The 23392-nt window shown below is 49.8% G+C and overlaps 1 protein-coding gene across 2 annotated transcripts in view; it reads right to left on the reverse strand.

Annotated features, from left to right (window-relative positions):
- Positions 1-7111: 7111 nt before the first annotated feature.
- The window catches only part of GOLPH3L (golgi phosphoprotein 3 like), a 39506-nt gene continuing 23225 nt past the window's right edge, over positions 7112-23392 (reverse strand). The window contains exon 6 of one of the 2 annotated variants that reach the window (XR_013634975.1): positions 7112-8557. The gene's annotated coding sequence lies outside the window, so the exon portion shown is untranslated. Of the gene's footprint in view, positions 8558-22230; positions 22495-23392 lie in introns of those variants that run through there. The other variant, XR_013634974.1, reaches the window with a different exon arrangement.

The following is a 23392-nucleotide window of genomic DNA, read 5'->3' on the forward strand; positions in this document are numbered from 1 at the left end:
GTTTCAGAGGAACAGCCGTGTTAGTCTGTATTCGCAAAAAGAAAAGGAGGACTTGTGGCACCTTAGAGACTAACCAATTTATTTGAGCATGAGCTTTCGTGAGCTACAGCTCACTTCATCAGATGTTTACCGTGGAAACTGCAGCAGACTTTATATACACACAGAAATCATGAAACAATACCTCCTCCCACCCCACTGTCCTGCTGGTAATAGCTTATCTAAAGTGATCAACAGGTGGGCCATTTCCAGCACAAATCCAGGTTTTCTCACCCTCCACCCCCCCACACAAATTCACTCTCCTGCTGGTGCTAGCCCATCCAAAGTGACAACTCTTTACATAATCAAGTCGGGCTATTTCCTGCATAGATCAAGGTTTTCTCACATCCCCCCCACCCCCATACACACACAAACTCACTCTCCTGCTGGTAATAGCTCATCTAAACTGACCATTCTCCAGGTTTAAATCCAAGTTAAACCAGAACATCTGGGGGGGGGGGTAGGAAAAAACAAGAGGAAACAGGCTACCTTGCATAATGACTTAGCCACTCCCAGTCTCTATTTAAGCCTAAATTAATAGTATCCAATTTGCAAATGAATTCCAATTCAGCAGTTTCTCGCTGGAGTCTGGATTTGAAGTTTTTTTGTTTTAAGATAGCGACCTTCATGTCTGTGATTGCGTGACCAGAGAGATTGAAGTGTTCTCCGACTGGTTTATGAATGTTATAATTCTTGACATCTGATTTGTGTCCATTTATTCTTTTACGTAGAGACTGTCCAGTTTGACCAATGTACATGGCAGAGGGGCATTGCTGGCACATGATGGCATAGATCACATTGGTGGATGTGCAGGTGAACGAGCCTCTGATAGTGTGGCTGATGTTATTAGGCCCTGTGATGGTGTCCCCTGAATAGATATGTGGGCACAATTGGCAACGGGCTTTGTTGCAAGGATAAGTTCCTGGGTTAGTGGTTCTGTTGTGTGGTATGTGGTTGTTGGTGAGTATTTGCTTCAGGTTGCGGGGCTGTCTGTAGGCAAGGACTGGCCTGTCTCCCAAGACTTGTGAGAGTGTTGGGTCATCCTTTAGGATAGGTTGTAGATCCTTAATAATGCGTTGGAGGGGTTTTAGTTGGGGGCTGAAGGTGACGGCTAGTGGCGTTCTGTTATTTTCTTTGTTAGGCCTGTCCTGTAGTAGGTAACTTCTGGGAACTCTTCTGGCTCTATCAATCTGTTTCTTTACTTCTGTAGGTGGGTATTGTAGTTGTAAGAAAGCTTGACAGAGATCTTGTAGGTGTTTGTCTCTGTCTGAGGGGTTGGAGCAAATGCGGTTGTATCGCAGAGCTTGGCTGTAGACGATGGATCGTGTGGTGTGGTCAGGGTGAAAGCTGGAGGCATGCAGGTAGGAATAGCGGTCAGTAGGTTTACGGTATAGGGTGGTGTTTATGTGGCCATTGTTTATTAGCACTGTAGTGTCCAGGAAGTGGATCTCTTGTGTGGACTGGACCAGGCTGAGGTTGGTGGTGGGATGGAAATTGTTGAAATCATGGTGGAATTCCTCAAGGGCTTCTTTTCCATGGGTCCAGATGATGAAGATGTCATCAATATAGCGCAAGTAGAGTAGGGGCTTTAGGGGACGAGAGCTGAGGAAGCGTTGTTCTAAATCAGCCATAAAAATGTTGGCATACTGTGGGGCCATGCGGGTACCCATAGCAGTGCCGCTGATCTGAAGGTATACATTGTCCCCAAATGTGAAATAGTTATGGGTAAGGACAAAGTCACAAAGTTCAGCCACCAGGTTAGCCGTGACATTATCGGGGATAGTGTTCTTGACGGCTTGTAGTCCATCTTTGTGTGGAATGTTGGTGTAGAGGGCTTCTACATCCATAGTAGCCAGGATGGTGTTATCAGGAAGATCACCGATGGATTGAAGTTTCCTCAGGAAGTCAGTGGTGTCTCGAAGGTAGCTGGGAGTGCTGGTAGCGTAGGGCCTGAGGAGGGAGTCTACATAGCCAGACAATCCTGCTGTCAGGGTGCCAATGCCTGAGATGATGGGGCGCCCAGGATTTCCAGGTTTATGGATCTTGGGTAGTAGATAGAATATCCCAGGTCGGGGTTCCAGGGGTGTGTCTGTGCGGATTTGATCTTGTGCTTTTTCAGGAAGTTTCTTGAGCAAATGCTGTAGTTGCTTTTGGTAACTCTCAGTGGGATCATAGGGTAATGGCTTGTAGAAACTCGTGTTGGAGAGCTGCCGAGCAGCCTCTTGTTCATATTCCGACCTATTCATGATGACAACAGCACCTCCTTTGTCAGCCTTTTTGATTATGATGTCAGAGTTGTTTCTGAGGCTGTGGATGGCATTGCGTTCCGCATGGCTGAGGTTATGGGGCAAGTGATGCTGCTTTTCCACAATTTCAGCCCGTGCACGTCGGCGGAAGCACTCTATGTAGAAGTCCAGTCTGCTGTTTCGACCTTCAGGAGGAGTCCATCTAGAATCCCTCTTTCTGTAGTGTTGGCAGGGAGACCTCTGTGGATTAGTATGTTGTTCAGAGGTATTTTGGAAATATTCCTTGAGACGGAGACGTCGAAAATAGGATTCTAGGTCACCACAGAACTGTATCATGTTCGTGGGGGTGGAGGGGCAGAAGGAGAGTCCCCGAGATAGAACAGCTGCTTCTGCTGGGCTGAGAGTATAGTTGGATAGGTTAACAATATTGCTAGGTGGGGTGAGGGAACCATTGCTGTGGCCCCTTGTAGCATGTAGTAGTTTAGAAAGTTTAGTGTCTTTTTTCTTTTGTAGAGAAGCAAAGTGTGCGTTGTAAATGGCTTGTCTAGTTTTAGTAAAATCCAGCCACGAGGAAGTTTGTGTGGAAGGTTGGTTCTTTATGAGAGTATCCATTTTTGAGAGCTCATTCTTAATCTTTCCCTGTTTGCTGTAGAGGATCTTGATCAGGTGATTCCGCAGTTTCTTTGAGAGCGTGAGGCACAAGCTGTCAGCATAGTCTGTGTGGTATGTAGATTGTAATGGATTTTTGACCTTCAGTCCTTTTGGTCTATGCAGGAAATAGCCCGACTTGATTATGTAAAGAGTTGTCACTTTGGATGGGCTAGCACCAGCAGGAGAGTGAATTTGTGTGGGGGGGTGGAGGGTGAGAAAACCTGGATTTGTGCTGGAAATGGCCCACCTGTTGATCACTTTAGATAAGCTATTACCAGCAGGACAGTGGGGTGGGAGGAGGTATTGTTTCATGATTTCTGTGTGTATATAAAGTCTGCTGCAGTTTCCACGGTAAACATCTGATGAAGTGAGCTGTAGCTCACGAAAGCTCATGCTCAAATAAATTGGTTAGTCTCTAAGGTGCCACAAGTCCTCCTTTTCTTTTTAAAAAAAATAAGTCTCTAACCACCTTTCTGCAAAATCCATGGCAAATCCATGGCGGCAGATTGAAAATTTTATCAGAGTGTACTCAGGATTGTAATGATCTGTTTACGTGCAGTATATTATTCAGTCACTAGATGGCTCCATGTGCTGTGTAGAGTGTAGTCCCTGGTAAACAAATGTAACAGAGCTGGAACACAAGCTGGGTAGAAACCTGAATTTTTATGTATTTAGTGTGTGCGTGCACCTGTATTTTGTAGGTCTTTTCTTTAATAAGCGCTTCCTGTTAAGGAGATCTGGGATTCTACATATCACAACACAGGTAAAGCACATATCACAGGCCCCAGGAGATGAAACCTGTATGCTCTCCCATCCCATCGTGTATCTTCTGCCTACCCCGTCTCTCTCCGTCACCTGGCTGCGCTTCATTAGAAATTCACAGCCCTGATAGCCAACAAAAGTTTCTTAAAGATTGGCTGATTTTCCCCACTTCCACTCCTGCCCACGTGTTTCCATGGTTACTCCTGATGTATTGAGCTATTGATCAGACAAGCCAACATATTCTGTCCACTCAGGGTTCTGCTGTGCTGGCATATTCTTCTCTCTGACCATAGGCCTAAATCAATATCAGACTCTGTTTATTCGGGATGACTATTCTTCCCCCACTGGCCCCCTCCCCTCTGCTACTTTTCTCCTGCATTGGCTACACCAAAGGTAAAGTTCAAGTGACTATTTGGATCCCAGCTGCCTGTCTTATTGCTCGTATGGGAAATCTGCATTGTCTGGAAGCCATTGTGCAATGGGGGAAGGTGATAAAGACCAGGATGTGTTACGACATAATTGTGTTGAACCTCAGTACCAATAGCATGGGAGTGGTTCCATAGCGGAGGCGAGGAATAAAGCTTCCACCTGTTAGAACTACACAAACATTGCGCATGCAGAGATCACTTTGCCCACCGCAGGGATGCGGCCACCTCTGGTGTGGAACTTCACAGTGCACAGCAACGTGAAACAGGGAGCATTTGCCCAGCCCTGAAATGCAGCCACCCCTGGGATGAAATGCAACCGCTGCTTTACAGGGCACAACAATGCCACACGGGAAAGTTCACCCAGCACTGAAATGCAGCCACCCCTGGGATGGAACGCAACCGCTGCTTCACAGCCACACAGTAAGAACCATGTAAGCAGAATACCACAGGCAATTGATACAGCAGGGGGAATTAGGGGGATGCAGAATGTAATGAATCCCATACCCCCTAACTGGGCTCAAATCCCCTTTCCTACAAGAGGCAGGACAGGGGTTATAATCAGCACAAACCATTCAGTCTCCTCTGACCAAGGATGCTTCCGGCAGCACAGCGCCCCCTTGCACCATGCAGGGTGATAGGTCCAGGTGCCCACTCAGAGCAAAGAGCACCCGCTACCGAAATAACCAACATAGATCCCTGCAGCACATGGGCCCAGCCGCTGGCCTGGCCCTGATGAAGCTGTTTTGGACGTGGGAAATCTGAAGGTCGAATCTCAGGGTGCTCTCCTTTGTATATAGTGGCCCTTGCTCCCCCCGTCATCAGACTGCCCCCTCTTCCTCCCCCATGCACCCCGCTTGCCCTCCAAAATAACTCACTCACCATATTGCTAGGAGTCCAGTTCCTTGCTGCCTGCTGGCCTGGCTGATGATGGGACAATGACAGGCAGATGACCAAGCCAGAGAACAGTACAGCTCGGCGGGATATAAACAGGATATCCCCAAGCAGAAGCAGCCTTTTCATCTCGGCTCACGGAAGCCCACACCTAGCACAGCTCCCCCCACCCCCCCGCCAAATTAAAGTAGCTCCTGGATGGTTCATGTGTGACCCAGAGAAACAAGTTGACATTGATTTCCCCCCCATCCCCATCCCTCTTCTTCCTATGGATCAATGCAGCCCCAATCAATACTCGTAGTGGGAGGTTCACCCATCTGGCGTGTGCGTGCACACACATACACAGACACAAACTAGCCCATGCAGCTCTGGAGTGCCGGGGTAGGAGCGAGTGAGCTGACGTCGGTTACGTCGCACGTGCTGGGGGAATGCGACGCCCAGGCAGTGCCCCTGGATGCAGTGCAGCCACTAACTTAACAGCTGGGGCTAATACCTTGCTCTTCTACATCATCTGCTTTTCATCAGTAGCTTTACGAACCGGGTCAGTAGCATTATCCGCATTTCACAGATGGGGAAACTGAGGCACAAGAAAGGGAAGTGACTTGCCCAAGATCACCCAGCAGACCAGTGGCAGAGCCAGGAATAGAAGTCAGGCTTGCCCAGTCCAAGCCAATGCTTTATCCCCTGAGCCGCACTGCCTCTCAGACAGCCAGCTCTGGCAGCTGGACAGCCGAAAAGCCCTTGCACCTTGAAGACTTTAAAACTGGGTGCCAATGACTTCCTTGCATGGTCGCTACACAAAAGCAGGATCTCACATGAGTGGCATGAGCTACATTGCTCAGCTTGCTGCAGCCAGGCACTTCTCCTCTCCCCTCCTCCTCCACCCAGGGAGCTGAGCGGGGCCCTATCCTGGTCTCCCTCCTCTCCCCGGGGGCCTGATCCTGCCCCATCAGAAGTCCCAGAACACCCCCTTCCCTTTGTAACGAATTACAGCTGCTCCACACTTTTCAGGGTCAGGGCTGGTCTATCAAGGTACTTCTGGGGCCCCCTGTCCCATACATGGTCCCTCCATTACACTCCCTTCTGGGGTCACTTGGCACTGCAGTCACTCCCCCTCAGCATTCCCCACACAGCTCAGGGTCGATGTGGCTGCTTAGCCCTGCGGCCCAGCCACTCAATAAACGTAACCATTTCCAGGGTAATGAGCGTCCGGACAAACAGCCGGTTCTTCTCTCCCTCCGGGGATACTCTTCACTCCTCTGGGCTACCTTTAAGTCTTTCCCTGCTCTGTTACAGAGTGTTGACCCCCCCGGCTGCTTTCCCTGGAGCCCCTCTCACTGTGACCTGCAGCCCCTAGCTCAGGCCCTCGCAGACACCCAGGTGGTTCCCCTGCAGCTGGCTGAGCCCTCTTATAAGGCCCAGGTGTTCCTCAGGCTGCCACCTGACCCCATTACTCCCACCCCCGCAGGCTGGGAGGCTGCTAATTATGGCACAGGCCAGGCGAATTGAACAGGGTCGGGCTGCCCAATGACACTCCCATGACTACGATATCTCAGTGCTAGAGACTTCGGCTCCTAATTCCCACCAAAATCAAGGGGAGCTAGGCTCCTAAACCCCTTTGAGGATCTGGGCCTGAGCAGCTTGCAGCCTGGAAAGTCTCTTGCCCCGCTCCTCAAAGGCGCCTTTTTAGAACTGACCTCGTCCCAGAGAGAAGGGAGTCAGAAAAAGCCACGGCTCATTTGAAATGAGATCAGGTTGATTTTATTTAAAAAGCCAGTTCGAGCCGGTTCCACAACCCAAACTCTCTCCCGGTCAGCTCCCGATGGCCACGGAGATGCTTTTCCAGTTTTATTCATCCGCCCCCAGCCGCGGGCTCCATTTCCAAGCAGTTAATTGAAATTATCCGTATGGATACGAGCGACTACGTGTATTACGGTATCGCCTGGGAGCGCCGGCCAGTCACTGCCCTGGGGCACCTCAGGGTGCTCTGCAGCGTACAAACGCAGAACAAAGAGAGGTTTCAGAGTAGCAGCCGGGTTAGTCTGCATTCGCAAAAATGAAAGGAGTACTTGTGGCACCTTAGAGACTAACCAATTTATTTGAGCATAAGCTTTCGTGAGCTACAGCTCACTTCATCAGAGGCATTCAGTGGAAAATACAGTGGGGAGATTTATATACACAGAGAACATGAAACAATGGGTGTTACCATACACACTGTAACGAGAGTGATCAGGTAAGGTGAGCTATTCCCAAAGAGACAGTCTCTGCCCACATACAGCCTTCTTTTGCCATCAGTTCTGAGGATGTGGGGCTTGATTTGCAGAGGGCAGCTGGAAATCAGAGCCCAAGTTGAGCTCCCCCCTACAAAAAGCAAGTTCACCCCAAATCACTTGGGAAACATTTGGGCCCAAAATCTTCATGTAAATGACCCCCCCGCTGACATCCCGAAAGCCGTAAATCGGACTGATCATCAAAGGGTTATTTTAATTTGTTCCAGATCTCTCTCTCTCTCCCCCTCTCGCTACCCCCGAAATCCATCCAGCAAGTTGTAGCAGCTTAGAAGTTAGGAGCCATCTAGCAACCGCTCTTAATTCCTGTCTTCCCAGTTGCCATGGCTGCAAAGCAATTCCTGTTGTATTGACGTCCTCATTGATCCGTGCTTTGGTGCAGCGCCTGCCTGGACATGAAGCACGGCCATTGTTCTTCAGGACTTGACAGACACCAATCAATACCAGGCTGGATTTTCTACCGTCCCCTGCATGGGTAATGCGAGATGCTTTGCTTTGGGGCTTCTTACATTTTCTGTTCCTTACATAATTTCTCCTCTCTAGTTTTCTCCACCCCTTCCTGTTTTCTTTCTTTTCCTCTCCATCTGCCTACACTGGGGACGGGTGAGCCGGAGGATAGCTGGCATGGGTGGGTGGAAATCTATGAATTCTACCCTCTCCGCCCAGGAGATCTGAAAATAAAGGTTCCCTAAAGCGAAGAAGGGGGATGTTTAACCCCATGGCTGCTGGTTCCTGATGCACAATCCGGTGCAGCCTTTTGGCTGCCCCAGTGTCTGGTCCACGTGCATGGAGCAGCATTGGAAGGCAGATTTTGCCCCAATTCCCTCAGTATTGAAATTAGGGTGACCAGATGTCCCAATTTTATAGGGACAGTCCCGAATTTTGGGTCTTTTTCTTATATAGGCTCCTATTATCCCCCACCCCCATCCCGATTTGTCACGCTTGCTGTCTGGTCACCCTAATTGAAATGGTTAGAAAGTTATGCCAACCATGACCTAGTTGAGGGACACGGATCAATGAAGCATTGTCCAAAGAAGCTGATTTTATTTTACAAGTTAAAAGAAAAATAAAACAAAAAGGACCAGATGTTTATGTAGCAGGTTTCGTGCTACAAGAGTCTGGCTAGGGGAAATGGCCATGGCGGGAGGCCCTGGGCTAAGAGCCAGGAGACCAGGGGTGAGTTCCTTGTTCCGATGCAGAGCTCTTGGGTGAGCTGGGCTGAGTCACTTCATCTCTCTGGTTTTCAGTTTCCCATCTGTAAAATGATAAACTCTGTGTTATCTAATCCGCTTGTGAGCTCTCTGGGGCAGAGACCCTCTCTGTGCAGCACCTGGTCTTGTCTGGTCCCAATCTCAGTTACTCTGTGTCTGTGCAGAGCCTGGCATGATGGAGCCCTGAACTTGGCTGGAGCCAACGGGGCTGCTGTACTGCAAAAGAATGAAGTCCTATATGGAGACAGATCCTCAGCAGCTGGAAGGCAGCGTAAGTGATTTACTCCAGCTGAGACTCTAGTGCTCAGTGCGTAACGCCCCCTTGCGAGCATTTGTTTGGACTTGTGCAGTTACGGATTTTGTTTTAAAACCAAGCCAAAGCAGCCCGGATCCAAACCATCACGGCAGGGAAAACAGGGGTGTTTTTTCTTTCGTTTATGGATTTTTGCAGCCTCAACCCCCATCAACCCTCCCCCCAGCACCCTTACGCTCTCACTGCCCTAAGCCAAGCACATGATTTACAGGGTCATTTCTGAAGGGGAACGGCTGAGCCTTTGGGGCCGGACTGCGCTGCCTTGTTACTCCAGATTTACACCGGTGGAAGTCCATCGGGCCTAGTTTGCCTCCCACTCAAACCAGTTTCACAACCATTGGGGCCTGATTCTCATTTACGCCAAGGCCCCTTTACGCTACCACTGGTGTCAAGCAGCCTTAGTGTAAATGAGAATCAGGCCCAACGATTTGCACAGAGTCGCTGTGGATTTACACTGAGCCCTGCTAGGCCCTAAACCTTTTTGACTTACACACTGCATCATTTCGGGCCCAGTGCCGCAGCCCTGATTCACAGCTGATGGACTGGACCATTATTTCCTAACCAGGGCAACACTTTACACATGGATGGGCCCTTCCCCTGCAGTTTAGATTGGGTGCCTGGGTGTGCTAAAGAGAGGCAGGCTGGAGGATGGGCATTTTCCCCTCCCCTCTTAAAAAAAATCAACAGTTGTACACTCTTTAAGCTCTGTTTGGGGGGTTTTAAGGAACATTTCAGACTGTCCTTGCTAGCCGGGCAAGGGAGAGACACACACAGGGTTTTAGCAGCTCCCGGCTGCATGGATTCTGTGTAAGTTCCTTACCTGGCCCCCATCACTGGAGTAGCTGAGAATGGATTTATCTTCACAGCCCCATGGAGGCAGGGCAGGGCTATTATCCCCATTGTACAGATGGGAAACAGACATAGAGCAGCTAAGGCCAGGTCTACACTAGGGGCATTTCGCTGGTGGGGCTACGCCACTGTAGTGCTCCTAGTGTGGACGCAGCTTAGCACAGCAAAGCTGTATGTTAACTTATATATATATAAAACTTATAACTTATAGGTTAAGTATAGCTTAGTCCAGCCCCTACCCCAAGCAAAACAAGCAACACCAGTAACGGCATGCGGCGTATCTGGGTCTACACTAGGGCTGCTGTTGGCACAGGTGCGCTGGTGAGGGATCGCACCCTGATCCACCAGCTGACCTGGCAGCAATCCTTCCTCAAGGTTGAACTCCCATTGATTTCAGAGAGTTGTAGAGCCTGATCCATGACCAAAGGCAGAATTTACCCAGTTAAAGCTCCCCGCTCTGCTGCAGCCCCCCCCATGGCAACCTAGGGCCGGTCACTTCCCCTCTCTGGGCCTCAGTTTCCCACCTGTAAATGGAGAGAACAAGCCGTCCTGCGTCTGTCCGATCTGTTTAGACTGAAAGCTGTTTGGGGCAGGGATTGTGTCAGTACAGGGCCCAGCACAATGGGACCCTGATCTCAGCTGGGGGGGCCCCTCTGGCCGCTACCATAATACACCTAATCAGGCGACAAACAAGCCAGTGAGGAAGGCTGACTATTAGCCTCAGGAGAGGGGTCCGCATGGACAGACCTTCCCCTCTCGAGCGCGGAGCCCTGCTGCCAGACCCCTCGCTGGGTGTGCAGTTCTCATTTCCCTGGCTAGATGGGGTGAGCATGGGACGGTTTGAGGAAATCAAAGTGCCCTCCCAGACTCCAGCCTCTTGGGAACTGCGGCAGGGAGCTTATGCTAACTGCCCACCACTGGCTCCTCATGTGCTCCCTTTGTCTAGGGGTGTGTCTGCACTTAGATCTGGGTGCGCCTGATACATAGGACAAGCCGGGATTCTGGCAGGCAGCACTCAGCCCCGGGCTGGGCACTGCCAGCTGCCTCCATCAAGGCATCTCGCATACGAAGGGCAGCTGAGATTACACAGGGGATTTTGCCATTGTGCTCCAGGGTAGAAGCTGAACAAACACCAGCTGGAGGATGAGTCCTTCCCCCTTTCACGGTATGGGGGTCAAACAGGGCTGTTTCTTAGCAGCTCAGCAAGCCAGGGCTGGTCCCTGGAGGAGATTTGCCTTTTGCACCTGAATTTCAGCTTCCATTCGTATATATAAATATATATATTTCCAGCCCTCCTGATTCCAAAGGAAACCTTCTCAATGTGCCTGGTGCAGCCGTGTCTGCCGGAGTCTGCAGAGAGCCTGAAGCAAAAGCTTCGAGGCCGGTGAACGGCCCCATTGGGGTGTGTAAGCTCTGCAGTGCAATGGTGACAATTGCTATGTTTATAGTAACTATTTCACTGCCAATCAAAGCATGCACTTAAGAGGAGGAAAGATCTTATTAAGAAGCTCTCCACAACCTACTAGGGCCCCAGGACAAGGGAGCGCATGGTTTGGGGGCGGAGTATCACTGTTCTCCCCCAGTTTGAGCTCTGGAGAGCGGGGAAGGGTTATACCTCCCTCGAGCCTGGTTTCAATAGTTGCTTCGCCTGGCCCTGTTGCAGCACCGCCTCCCCGCACCCGGTGTGTGTAATGCTACAGATCACTGCTATAGCCCCTTCCAGATGAGGCACTCCGAGGGCTTTACGAACTTTCAGCCCTCTCCCCAGCCCAGCATCTCCGTGATATGTCTGTATAATCATCCCCCCCACCACTTTACAGGTGCAGAAACTGAAGCACAGAGAGGTGGAGTGACTTCCTCTGGGTCACACAGAGAATGGGACCTAGAAGTCCTGACTCCCAGTCTACTGCTCTAATTGCTAGATCACATTCCCTTCCCAGAGCTGGGGATAGCACCTGAGTCTTGACAGCCAGCTCCCCTGCTCCAACCACGAACCCTCCCAGAGCTGGGAAAAGAACCCAGGAGTTCTGATTCTCAGCCCTCCCCCACCCCACAATCTAACCATTAGACCACATTCCTCTCCTATAGCAGGGATGCGAAACCCGAGTCCCCTGACTCACCAGCCCATCTGTTCTAATTACCCTTCCATACTTAAAATTAAACTCGGGCATGCTGACTCCCAGGCCCGGTCAATAACCATTTGGCTGAACTCCTGCCAGAGACTAACGCACCTGAGGAAGGGCCCAGTCCTGGAAAGAGACACTCATCTGTATTTCAGCGGGGTACTGCCTGTCTCTGGAGGAGGAAACAGCTGGTTCTTGCCCTGCTGGGCAGGTAAGGTGTGAGCAGACAGTGAGTCCTCATCAAGCCTGACCCCTCTGACCTCCCAGAGCCCAGGCCTCCGAAAAGGGAGGGAGCCCAGGCCCAGCGGAGGGTGGCTCACGCCCACATGGGGCTCAGCTACCATAACAAGGGACGTTGTCATTTGTCTGGTCTGATCTTGGAAGATGTACTCAGCTTTCGCTGCCAGCTTCTGATACTGGTGGCTGCACTGGCTTGCCGGGCTGACGGGAGCTGTCAGCACTCATGCTGCTAATCAAAGCAGAAGGGCCCAGGCTGGAGCAGCATGAGCTAAAATCATCACCCACTAGCCTTTTAACTTGGGACTAAGTTGCAATTAGCGCTTCCTCCTGCAATCAGGGGCGAGTGGTGTGCGCGGCTGGAAATGGGATGGGGAGGGAATTTGTTCATGGCTTGTATTCATCCACTTTGCCGTGGGCTGTGATTCCAGCTCTGCCACTTATTGTCTGGCCTTGGGCAAGTCACTTTCACCTCTCTGTGAAATGGGGATGATACTTATCCACCTGGGGGGAGGGGGGGGAAGCAGCTTATTATGTGTGCCTAGAGGCCCCACCTGAGATCAGGACCCTACTGTGGCTACCTTAATATGACTAATAATGCTCATGGCAAAATGGGGCCCTGATCTCAGCTGGGGACTTTAGGTGCCACCATAATACTATTAACAATGCACACGCACCTAGAGCCCCCCAGATGAGATCAGAGCCCCATTATGGTATGTAAGTAATTAGTAGTACGACAGTAGCATTTCACGGCCCCACTGAGCTACATGCGAGAAGGTGCTTATGAAAGACAGGCAGTGTGGTCTACTGGGTTGGGCACTGGATTAGGATCCAGAAGACCTGGCTTCTATTCCCTTCTCTGCTACTGTCCTGCTAGGAGACCTTGGGCAAGTCACTTCCCCTCTCCGTGCCTCAGTTTCCCCTCCAGTCTTTTGTCTATTCAGACTATGAGCTCTTTGGGGCAGGGACTGTCTCTCACTTGTGTCAGTGCAGAACCAGGCATGAAGGGCCCTGATCTCAGTTTGGGTCCCCTAGGTGCTACCCTAGGATGCATCACAGTCAACTGATGGATAATTCAGACTACTGGAGAATCTGAGACTCTTGATAGCTGAGGGTGGACAGGGAAAATCAAGGTGAAATAAGCTGAACACAGTCTTCGCTGCTGCACTAGCCCCAACCAAGATTGGAGCTAGTTGCTGCACAGACAGATCGGGCATGCGTACACAGCCCGCGAGCCTCCCACCTGGGCCGACAGACTCGGGCTTGTGGCTCTCCGGCTAGCTGTGTACACAGCACTTTGAAGTCACAGCTCCGGCTGGAGCTCAAGCTGTGAAGCCCTCCATCCCCTCATGCTGCAGAGCCCCATCTGCACAGCTAATTATAGCATGAGCCCCAGGCCATCAGCCTAAGCTGGGAGGCTCTCTGGCACCATGGGCTGGGTCGGCAGACCCATAGCACCAGGCAGTGCCTGGCCTGAAGAGCTCACAGGCTAAACAGACAAGGGGTGGGAGTGGGAATGGAGCCCCAGCCAAGGGACGTGACTTGACCAAGGCCACCCAGCAGGTCAGGGGCAAAGCCAGGAATAGAACCCAGGTCTCCTAATGTCTAATCCAGGGCCGTATCCAACAGGCCACACTGCCTCGCCACACGGGGAGCAGGAGAAACCAGGGGCTTCTGCAATGCATTATGGGGGGATGCTCCCTACCTGAGATTCCACTGATGAGTCACTGCTTGCTTCCCCCAGCTAAGGAATCCAGAACGGAAAGAGAGAGACAGAAACCAGCTGATAGCCTGAGGGAGCCCCTCACCCTAAGAGCCAGGAGCACCCACACACCGCTACAGGGGGTGGGAACCCAACAGCATTTCCAGCCCTGGAAATAACCCTACTAATGCTGATAACCAGACATTAACCAGCTCAATGCAGGAAACCGGGCGTATTCTCCACCCTCTCCGTGTTTTGTTCTGAAGGTTTTAGGCTACAGGTATCATCTTCAGGCAAAGCCTTTCCTTTCCTGCCAGCAGAGCTCCAGGTCATGCGTAGCGACAGGGCCTGTGGCTTTCCTCTGATTCTCAGCCGTGGCAGATGGCTCAAAACAAGACCAAAAAATGCACCTTTAGTTAAATTCCTCCCCCCAAGAAGAGATCAAGCAACAAAGAGCACACTCCCCATCCATCTTCCCCTGTGTGATTCAGCCTCTGGGCTAGATCCTGCTCATTTACACTGGTATAAATGTGGAATAACTGCAGTGGGGTCAACTGCAGATTTGCACAGACAGATTTGCCCCCTGCAGTAAGGTGAGTAGAGGTGAAATCTGAGTCTCGTGGCCCCTGAATTTGCCCTCCTCACCTGAGTGTCCCAGGGTGTAAAAGGACATTAAGAGCCATTGGAAGCTGTGAGGGGCAGATCCACAGCTGGTGTAAATCAGTGCAGTTACAACAAAGTCAAGGAAACGCTGCGGATTTACAATAGCCACCAGCTGAGGATCTGCCTCTTCATACCAAACCCCAGCCTCCTCTTCCTCATCATCGGGATGCCAGCTGATTGGAGTAGCCAGAGCAGGGCAGGGAGTACACTGAAGCACTGGTAATTGACTGGCTGCTGTCATTTGTCAAGGCCTAAACCCAGCTCCTCTCAGCCTGGCTTCTATCCACACTGCGGGGTAAACCCCACTGGGTCCTCTGGAGCGGCTCCCAGCTGCCAGCCATGTAAGTGCAAGAAGCAGCAGGCCCTAGGGCAGGAAAATTCAGACTCAGAAGGTTAGTTTATGGTTCAAGAGGGAGGTGGAGAAAGCCAGTTTCTGGCCCAGGCACCTGTGACAGGGGATCATGCTCCAGTTTCTGATTCTTCTCGCTAACACCAGGGAAACTCAGTGGATTTCAGTTCAATGGGTCATCTCCCCCACCGGCATGAACTGGCCATAGCGCTATTGAGTCAATGGGCCAGATCCCCAAGCTGGTGTAAATCAGCACAGCACCACTGGAGTCCAGTCACTTCTTTACACCACTGTCGCTGAGATCAGACTCTGCCCTGGCTGAGTCTGGGGAAAATGAAAATGATTTTTAAAATCAGAATAATAATAATAAAATCCCATGATTGTATCCACTGCTCCTCTCAGTAACAAACAGGTATTTTATTCAAGTCGTGCATTAGAAATCTGGAACGCCAGCTTACTAGCAGGGTTCTGTGCATAATGTTACAGATTTTTAATGGCTGTCTTGAGCAGGCCTAAGTGTTAACAGGGACATTACACGAATTCACATGGCTCAGGGCACTTGCAGTCCTTGAAAGCGAGAGGTTGCCAGTGTAGTTGCAGTTTTCAACTCACCTCCGTCCCCACTAACTTGTCACCAGCATGTATTACATAGGGGGGAGGATGACGATAGAAGGATCTGGGCTGAGACCTGACCAATTAATTGCACAATAAGCCACTGAGGGGGAGGGATAGCTCAGTGGTTTGAGCATTGGCCTGCTAAACCCAGGGTTGTGAGTTCAATCCTTGAGGAGGCCATTTAGGGATCTGGGGCAAAAACTGGGGATTGGTCTTGCTTTGAGCAGGGGGTTGGACTAGATGACCTCCTGAGGTCCCTTCCAACCCTGATAGTCTATGATTCTATGACTGAACATAGCTGCAGCCGCAACTATCTGAGTATAGGTTTGCTGTGCTGTCATCTGAGCCTGATCCTAGGATCAGGACGCCTGGGTTCTATCGTGCCATGGGGTCGGTGTGGGATCCTGGTCGATGCATTTCACCTCTATCTAAGGTACTTATCTGACCCTCCTCACCGTAGCCTCTGAGCACCTCAGTGTCTTTGATGTATTTCTTCTCACAACAGGCAGGGCAAGGCTATTATCCCCATTGTACGGATGAGGAAACTGAGGCATGGGGCAACAGCGTGATTTGCGCACGATCACACAGGGAGTCCGTGACAGAGCAAGGAAGTGAAGCGTGGTCTCCCCAGCCCCAGCTGAGCACCCTAACCGCTGCTTCTTCTTGGGTCCTTGTCACAAACTAGATGTTTTTCCAGAACCGTGCACAAGCAACGGCTCTTTCCATCGCTGCGGCAAGCGACTCCTTCGTACAGGTCTCGCCCTGGAGTCAGCAAATGAGCAGGCGGTCTGGCCTTCCCTGCACTCGCATGCGTTTGTGGCATTAGACCTTAACCCCTGGGCCCTCTTTGCCATGCAGGTCACTTTCTCCATCCATAGCCCCAGGAGTGCAGTGTTGACTCACAAGTGCTTTGAGATCTATGGGTGAACAAGCCCTCGGCCAATATTAAAATGTGGATGCCTGGAGCCAGACCTCTACATAAACCGGCCACCGCTCCCACTGACAAAACGGGCACCTCTGATCACCCTCAGCAGGTGCCTCATTTTATGCAAATGTTTTCCCAGACCTCCAGTAATTAGACCAAAACACTCATTAAACTTTGTCTCTGCCCAGTTCTCCCCCAACCTAATTTCTGGCGTGGTTTTGAAAGGCCATCAGCGCCCCCCAGTGGCAGGCTGAGAGGTAGCAGCATGCCAGCCCTGTATCTGCAGGCCGTTAGTTCTGCTCAGGCATCGAACGTGTGGGAATAAATCGTAATTTAAAAAAACCCAGGCGCAAAGTCTCAGCTGCCATACGTCCATGAAGCAGGGCTGTTGGCCATGGGGCTGAACCCGTTTACATCCACTGAGGAGCTGCTCTGGGGTTTTTGGTGGTAATGAGGAGCTGTTACTCAATATTGAGTCAATATCAAGTGCCAAAAATTAGGCTCCCAAAGCCATATTTAAGCTCCTAAATTCAGGCGACGCATTTGTAGACACCCAAGATGGAAAACTTGGGCCTAAACTCCCGAAAGAGGCAGCACAATTCACTGAGCTGGGTCTCGAGAGACAGGAGAGCTAGTCCCACTGCTGCCGCCAACCTGCTGGATGATCTTGGGCAAGTCACATCCCTGCCCTTGGTGCCTCAGTTTCCCCACCTGTAAAATGGAGATGATGATACTGACCTCCTTTGAGATCTATGGATGAGAAGCACTGGATAAGAGCAAGGGATTATTATTAAATACCTAGCACTTTTCAGGCCTGATTCTGATTTCATTCACACTGGTGTAAATCAGAAGGGACTCCACTGAAGTCAATACAGTCAGCCTGAGAGGAGAATAAGACCCAATGTACATGCGAGGCAGCTATTAATCCTGTTGTGTCCTGGCTCTTTACCCCACAGTAAGAATATGGGGAAGCCTCACTGGCAGGACGAGACTCCAAATAACCATGTTTATTAACTATGTGCAAATATACCAGACTCAGGGCCTGGCGCCAGGGGGCCATTTGGGCAAGCTAACCTGAATTAATGAAAGGGGTGAATTTGAAGTGGACTAGTTAAGCTGCTGTGTGTGACCACCCTCATTCCAAATTAAAGTGGCCTTAGTTGGGTTTAGCTTCAGTCACTTCCAAAATGAATTAAACAAAACCAAATTCTGGCCTCTGTAATTTTGAATAACAGCATTCACAAAGGAATTTCATGTGATTTAAACCAATCCAAATTCACACCTTTAGTTAATTTGGATTAATTTTCCTAGATGGTCGTGTGTCGATAAGCCCCAACTACCTAGGTATGTGGCTGCTCTGGCAGGGTTCTGGTAGGTCCAGCCATGGAAGACAGCAAGACCCTATAGAGGGCTCCCAAACTATTTAAAGGGATATTACCCAATTCTTCAATACTACAAACCCCATTGTAGGGGGTGGGGGCGGGAAATGAGACACGGGACTGAGCATCCACCATTCCCACTATGGTCAATGGGATTTGTGGGTGGCTGAGGTCAGCCCATAAGTGACTAGCCCAGATCGGCAGCATGAGGACTCAGATTCTGAGGTCAGAGGGGAATCTGATCATCCAGTTAGACCTCCTGTAGAGCAGGTTGGAATCACTGGGGAGAACCGTCTGGCATCGGGTGCCTTTTTGGGGCAGAGTCCATAGTTTTGTTCTGTCTGTACAGCACCTAGCACCCTGGTGCATGGCTGGGGTTCTTAGGTGCTACAATAATACAAAAATAATAAAAACTATTTGGCTAACCTAGTGAGGAGGGCTTTAAACTAGGTTCACCGGGGGAAGGAGACCAAAGCCCTGAGGTAAATGGGGACGTGGGATACCGGGAGGAAGCACAAGCAGGAGAGGGCTCCTGCCTCACACTAAGAAGGCAGGACAAACAGCGAGTTATCTCAAGTGCCTATACACAAATGCAAGAAGCCTGGGAAACAAGCAGGGAGAACTGGAAGTCCTGGCACAGTCAAGGAATTATGATGTGATTGGAATAACAGAGACTTAGTGGGGTAACTCACATGACTGGAGTACTGTCATGGATGGATATAAACTGTTCAGAAAGGACAGGAAGGGCACAAAAGGTGGGGGAGTTGTATTGTATGTAAGAGAGCAGTATGACTGCTCAGAGCTCTGGTATGAAACTGCAGAAAAACCCGAGAGTGTCTGGATTAAGTTTAGAAGTGTGAGCAACAAGGGTGATGTCGTGGTGGGAGTTTGCTATAGACCACCAGACCAGGGGGATGAGGTGGACGAGGCTTTCTTCCAGCAACTCATGGAAGTTACTAGATCACAGGCCCTGGTTCTCATGGGAGACTTCAATCACCTGGATATCTGCTGGGAGAGCAATACAGCGGTGTACAGACAATCCAGGAAGTTTTTGGAAAGTGTAAGGGACAATTTCCTGGTGCAAATGCTGGAGGAACCAACAAGGGGCAGAGCTCTTCTGAACCTGCTGCTCACAAACCGGGAAAAATCATGGAGCAGGTCTTCAAGGAATCAAGTCTGAAGCACTTACAGGAGAGGAAAGTGATCAGGAACAGTCAGCAAGGATTCACCAAGGGCAAGTCATGCCTGACTAATCTAATTGCCTTCTATGACAAGATAACGGGCTCTGTGGATGAGGGGAAAGCAGTGGACGTGGACTTTAGCAAAGCTTTGGACACGGTCTCCCACAGTATTCTTGCCAGCAAGTTAAAGAAGTATGGGCTGGATGAATGGACTATAAGGTGGGTAGAAAGCTGGCTAGATTATCGGGCTCAACGGATAGTGATCAATGGCTCCATGTCTAGTTGGCAGCTGGTATCAAGTGGAGAGCCCCAGGGGTTGGTCCTCGGGCCGGTTTTGTTCAATATCTTCATAAATGATCTGGAGGATGGTGTGGATTGCACCCTCAGCAAGTTTGCAGATGACACTAAACTGGGAGGAGAGGTAGATACGCTGGAGGGTAGGGATAGGATACAGAGGGCCCTAGGCAAATTAGAGGACTAGGCCAAAAGAAATCTGATGAGGTTCAACAAGGACAAGTGCAGAGTCCTGCACTTAGGACAGAAGAATCCCATGCACCGCTACAGACTAGGGACCGAATGGCTCGGCAGCAGTTCTGCAGAAAAGGACCGAGGGGTTACAGTGGACGAGAAGCTGGATATGAGTCAGCAGTGTGTCCTTGTTGCCAAGAAGGCCAATGGCATTTTGGGATGTATAAGTAGGGGCATTGCCAGCAGATCGAGGGATGTGATCGTTCCCCTCTATTCGACATTGGTGAGGCCTCATTTGGAGTACTGTGTACAGTTTTAGGCCCCTCACTACAAGAAGGATGTGGAAAAATTGGAAAACATTCAGCAGAGGGCAACAAAAATGATTAGGGGACTGGAACACATGACTTATGAGAAGAGGCTGAGGGAACTGGGATGTTTAGTCTGTGGAAGAGAAGAATGAGGGGGGATTTGATAGCTGCTTTCAACTACCTGAAAGGGGGTTCCAAAGAGGATGGATCTAGACTGTTCTCAATGGTAGCAGATGACAGAACGAGGAGTAATGGTCTCAAGTTGCAGTGGGGGAGGTTTAGATTGGATATTAGGAAAAACTTTTTCACTAGGAGGGTGGTGAAACACTGGAATGCGTTACCTAAGGAGGTGGTGGAATCTCCTTCCTTAGAAGTTTTTAAGGTCAGGCTTGACAAGGCCCTGGCTGGGATGATTTAGTTGGGGATTGGTCCTGCTTTGAGCAGGGGTTTGGACTAGATGACCTCCTGAGGTCCCTTCCAACCTGATATTCTATGATTCTATGGTTCATTTCTGCTATTCCTCCTTCCGGTGACACGAAGGCCAGGTAGCTTTCCTGCCCTACATCCCAGCCTAGCAGCACCATCTTCTCCACCTTGCCTTTGTAGCAAGCTTAACCTGAAAAGGAGACCAGCTGTCTCCATGGCCCATCCTTGACTGCTCTGCTAAGACTAGTTTGAAACCTACCTGGGTGTACCAGCAGCAACAGGTCAGGAAACAGGCTGAAAACTCATTGCACAACGTGCTACTAAACATCACCATTTCTTCATCACCAGAGCGAGTGCCTGCCCTGCTGCTGTGAAAAGTGTGGAGGCCAACAACCAGCCCGACACCAAAATTTAAATGTTTATTATTAAGAGCAGTTTAATCCACAGCAGCTAAACGCTACATCTGAATTACCCCACGAGTCCTTGGTGCTGCAAAGAAACTCATTCACAGTCACGCAATAAAAATGGAACAACAAAGAAGGGGTCAGGGAGAAGCATTAAATTTTGTTTTTTCCCATAGAATTTGAGTTACTATTACGCCTGCAGAGTGAATCTACTACATACGGAAGGATTGTGGCCGTTTAGGGATAGGAGTCACCCAGAATAGTCTCCAGCTGGGGGGGGGGGGCCAGAAGCACCCCAGAAAGCAAGAAGGTGTGGATGTAGATGTTAAACTGAAATCAAGTCTGCTTTACACTAGAGCAGAATCGGGAATCTACCGTTGCAATGAACCTACAATTACCATGTTTCGTAAATGAACACTCAGCCAAGAGGAAAAGTTATTTAGGTACAGTTGACTTTATAACACAAGCCAATCAGACCCCTTTGTGTCTAATCTATAGTCACAGTTTTAGGGGTTGGGATTTTTAAACCACCCATAGTTAGTGTAAGAGTTCAGTCACCCCTGAAAATTTCACCTTCAGGCCTAGAGCCTGCAATCGGCTCTTTGGGGCAGGGACCAACTCTTCATTCTGTGTTTGTACAGCCCCTAGCACCATGGGTTCCAGGTCCATGCCTACAGCCCCTACCTAGGCACGATCACAGTACAATTAACGATCCCCACCTCTTATCTAGCGCTTTTCACCCTCAATCTCACAGCACTTTACAGGTGGGGAAACTGAGGCATGGGGTGACATGACTCTGAAGGTCACCCAGCAGGCCAGTAACAGAGCCAGGAATAGAACCCTGGTTGCCCAACTCCCAATTTGGTGCTTCACCCACTAGGCCACAGACTTCAAGAGCCCCACAGCTCCATCTGTATGGATCTAATTGCGAGTTGGGGGCCTTTGCAACTACACATTTTGATGAAGGCAGCCTGGACTCAGTCATTTCCCTGCATTTACCATCCCCTCACCAGCTGAAGAGACACCCCACAGCCTAAAACACTAAGTCGTTTCAGAGCTTTCTCCCTCCTGGAGCACTAGTGTAAACTGGGGATGTTTTACAATCCCTCTGCTATTCTGCAAAAGTTCTCTCTCTGCTGCGCAAGAGACCCACGTGAGGAAAACAACGGCCCCGATCCTGCAATTGGACCCATGGGGATGGATCCAAGTCCAGCCCCACGAGCTCCCTGGGTGGATCTCACTGCAGAATCTCAAGGCCAAATTGGGACAAAAAGTCAAAAAAGTGTTTGCAAACTCTGAAAAAACATTTTGGTTTAGGTCAAAGTGTTTCGTTTCCATCTTGACCAATTTTAACTTTTTTCCCCAAAAATTAGAATTTGTGTGTATTTCAAATTGGAAATCGAAAAAAAAAAACCCAGAATTTTTTGTTTTAAAATGCCAAAACGTTTAGCAATCGCTGCTACGCCCCCACCAAATCTTTTCGAGGCGGCAAGGTTCCTGGGGAAAATTTTGGTTGACAAAATTGGCATTTTCCAACAAAAAAAAGCATTGTGGAAAAAGTTCCTGACCCAGCGGTAGCGCTTGCACCTTCACTGGAGAGTGTGCGTGTTGTGGCTCAGTTTTTGTTAGATTTTGATGTTAAACCGGTGTCAGCAAAAGCCAGACTGCTTGAAAGAGATGGCCTAAAATAAAATCCTTCTGCTTGCAGTTGCTCAGTCTCTTGCAATATCATAATCAGTCATTCTCTCTCCGACCTTCATCACCAGAGCAAAAACTTGTAAAGTAAGAATCATTTTAATACAATGCATTCAGGCTTTCTTCATCCATCACTAAGCAGCCCAAAAGGACACAAATCCCAACTTCCCCCCGACTTTGCAGATCACCTTTAACTGCAATGGCACATCCCCTTGCTGGTTTGCAGTTATCCTAAGGAATTACACCCGGATCCCCTGGGGTCGCTTAAAAACCCAAAGGAAGATGCTCAGGTTCTCAGATGTGTGGCTGCACTGGAGGTCAAATTCTAAGCAGAGTTCAGGAGGCTATTTCAGAGGAGAAACAAAAATATATACATGTGGATTATGCATGTGCTCTGCAGGTCTATGATCGAGTCTATGGGATGGGAGCACAGACCTGGATCTATCCTCTATAAAAAGGTCAATCAGGGATATAATTAGCACCTTATTAGGACAACACCACACATCCATTCTACAGAACCTTCCATCCAAGATAGCATGAGCCAAACCCACCCAGTGTAATGTTCTCTTTCCCCCGCTAATGGTGGATGGGCCACATACACAGTTGACGAGTCTGCTACACCGCTGGCTAATAGGGCAGGGTCTTCTAGCTCAGGCTAGGAGATGCCTGGTTTTAGACACAGAGGTTCCATTCCCGCTGCTGTCACTGCACCCAGGGGTATGGTATTACAATAGCAAAGTGCCTCACAGCTCCCTGACAGGGTCGGTACAGTGAATATTATCATCCTTATATTAGAGGGGAGCTTCATAGATTCTAAGGACACGAGGAACCACTGTGATCATCTAGTCTGACCTCCTGTACAACACAGGCCAGAGAACTGCCCCAAAGTCATTCCTAGAGCAGATCCCTTGGAAAAACATCCAACCGCGATTTTAAAAAAATGGCCAGCGATGGAGAACCTGCCTTGACCCTCGGGAAATTGGTCTGATTGTTCATTCCTCCTGCCTCACTGCCAGTTGAAATTTGTGTGGCTTCAACTTCCAGCCATTGGATCGTGTTCGACCTCTCTCTGCTAGAGGGAAGAGCCCATTGTTCAATATTTGTTCCTCATGGAGATGCCGAGGGAGTGTAATCAAGTCACCCCTTACCCTCCTCTTTGCTAAGCTGACTAGACTGAGCTCTGGAGTCTGTCACGATGAGGCAGGTTTTCTAATCCTTTAATCATTCTTGTCGCTCTTCTCT

The sequence above is a fragment of the Lepidochelys kempii genome, chromosome 24 (genome assembly GCF_965140285.1).
Source record: "Lepidochelys kempii isolate rLepKem1 chromosome 24, rLepKem1.hap1, whole genome shotgun sequence".
NCBI lineage: Eukaryota > Metazoa > Chordata > Testudines > Cheloniidae > Lepidochelys > Lepidochelys kempii.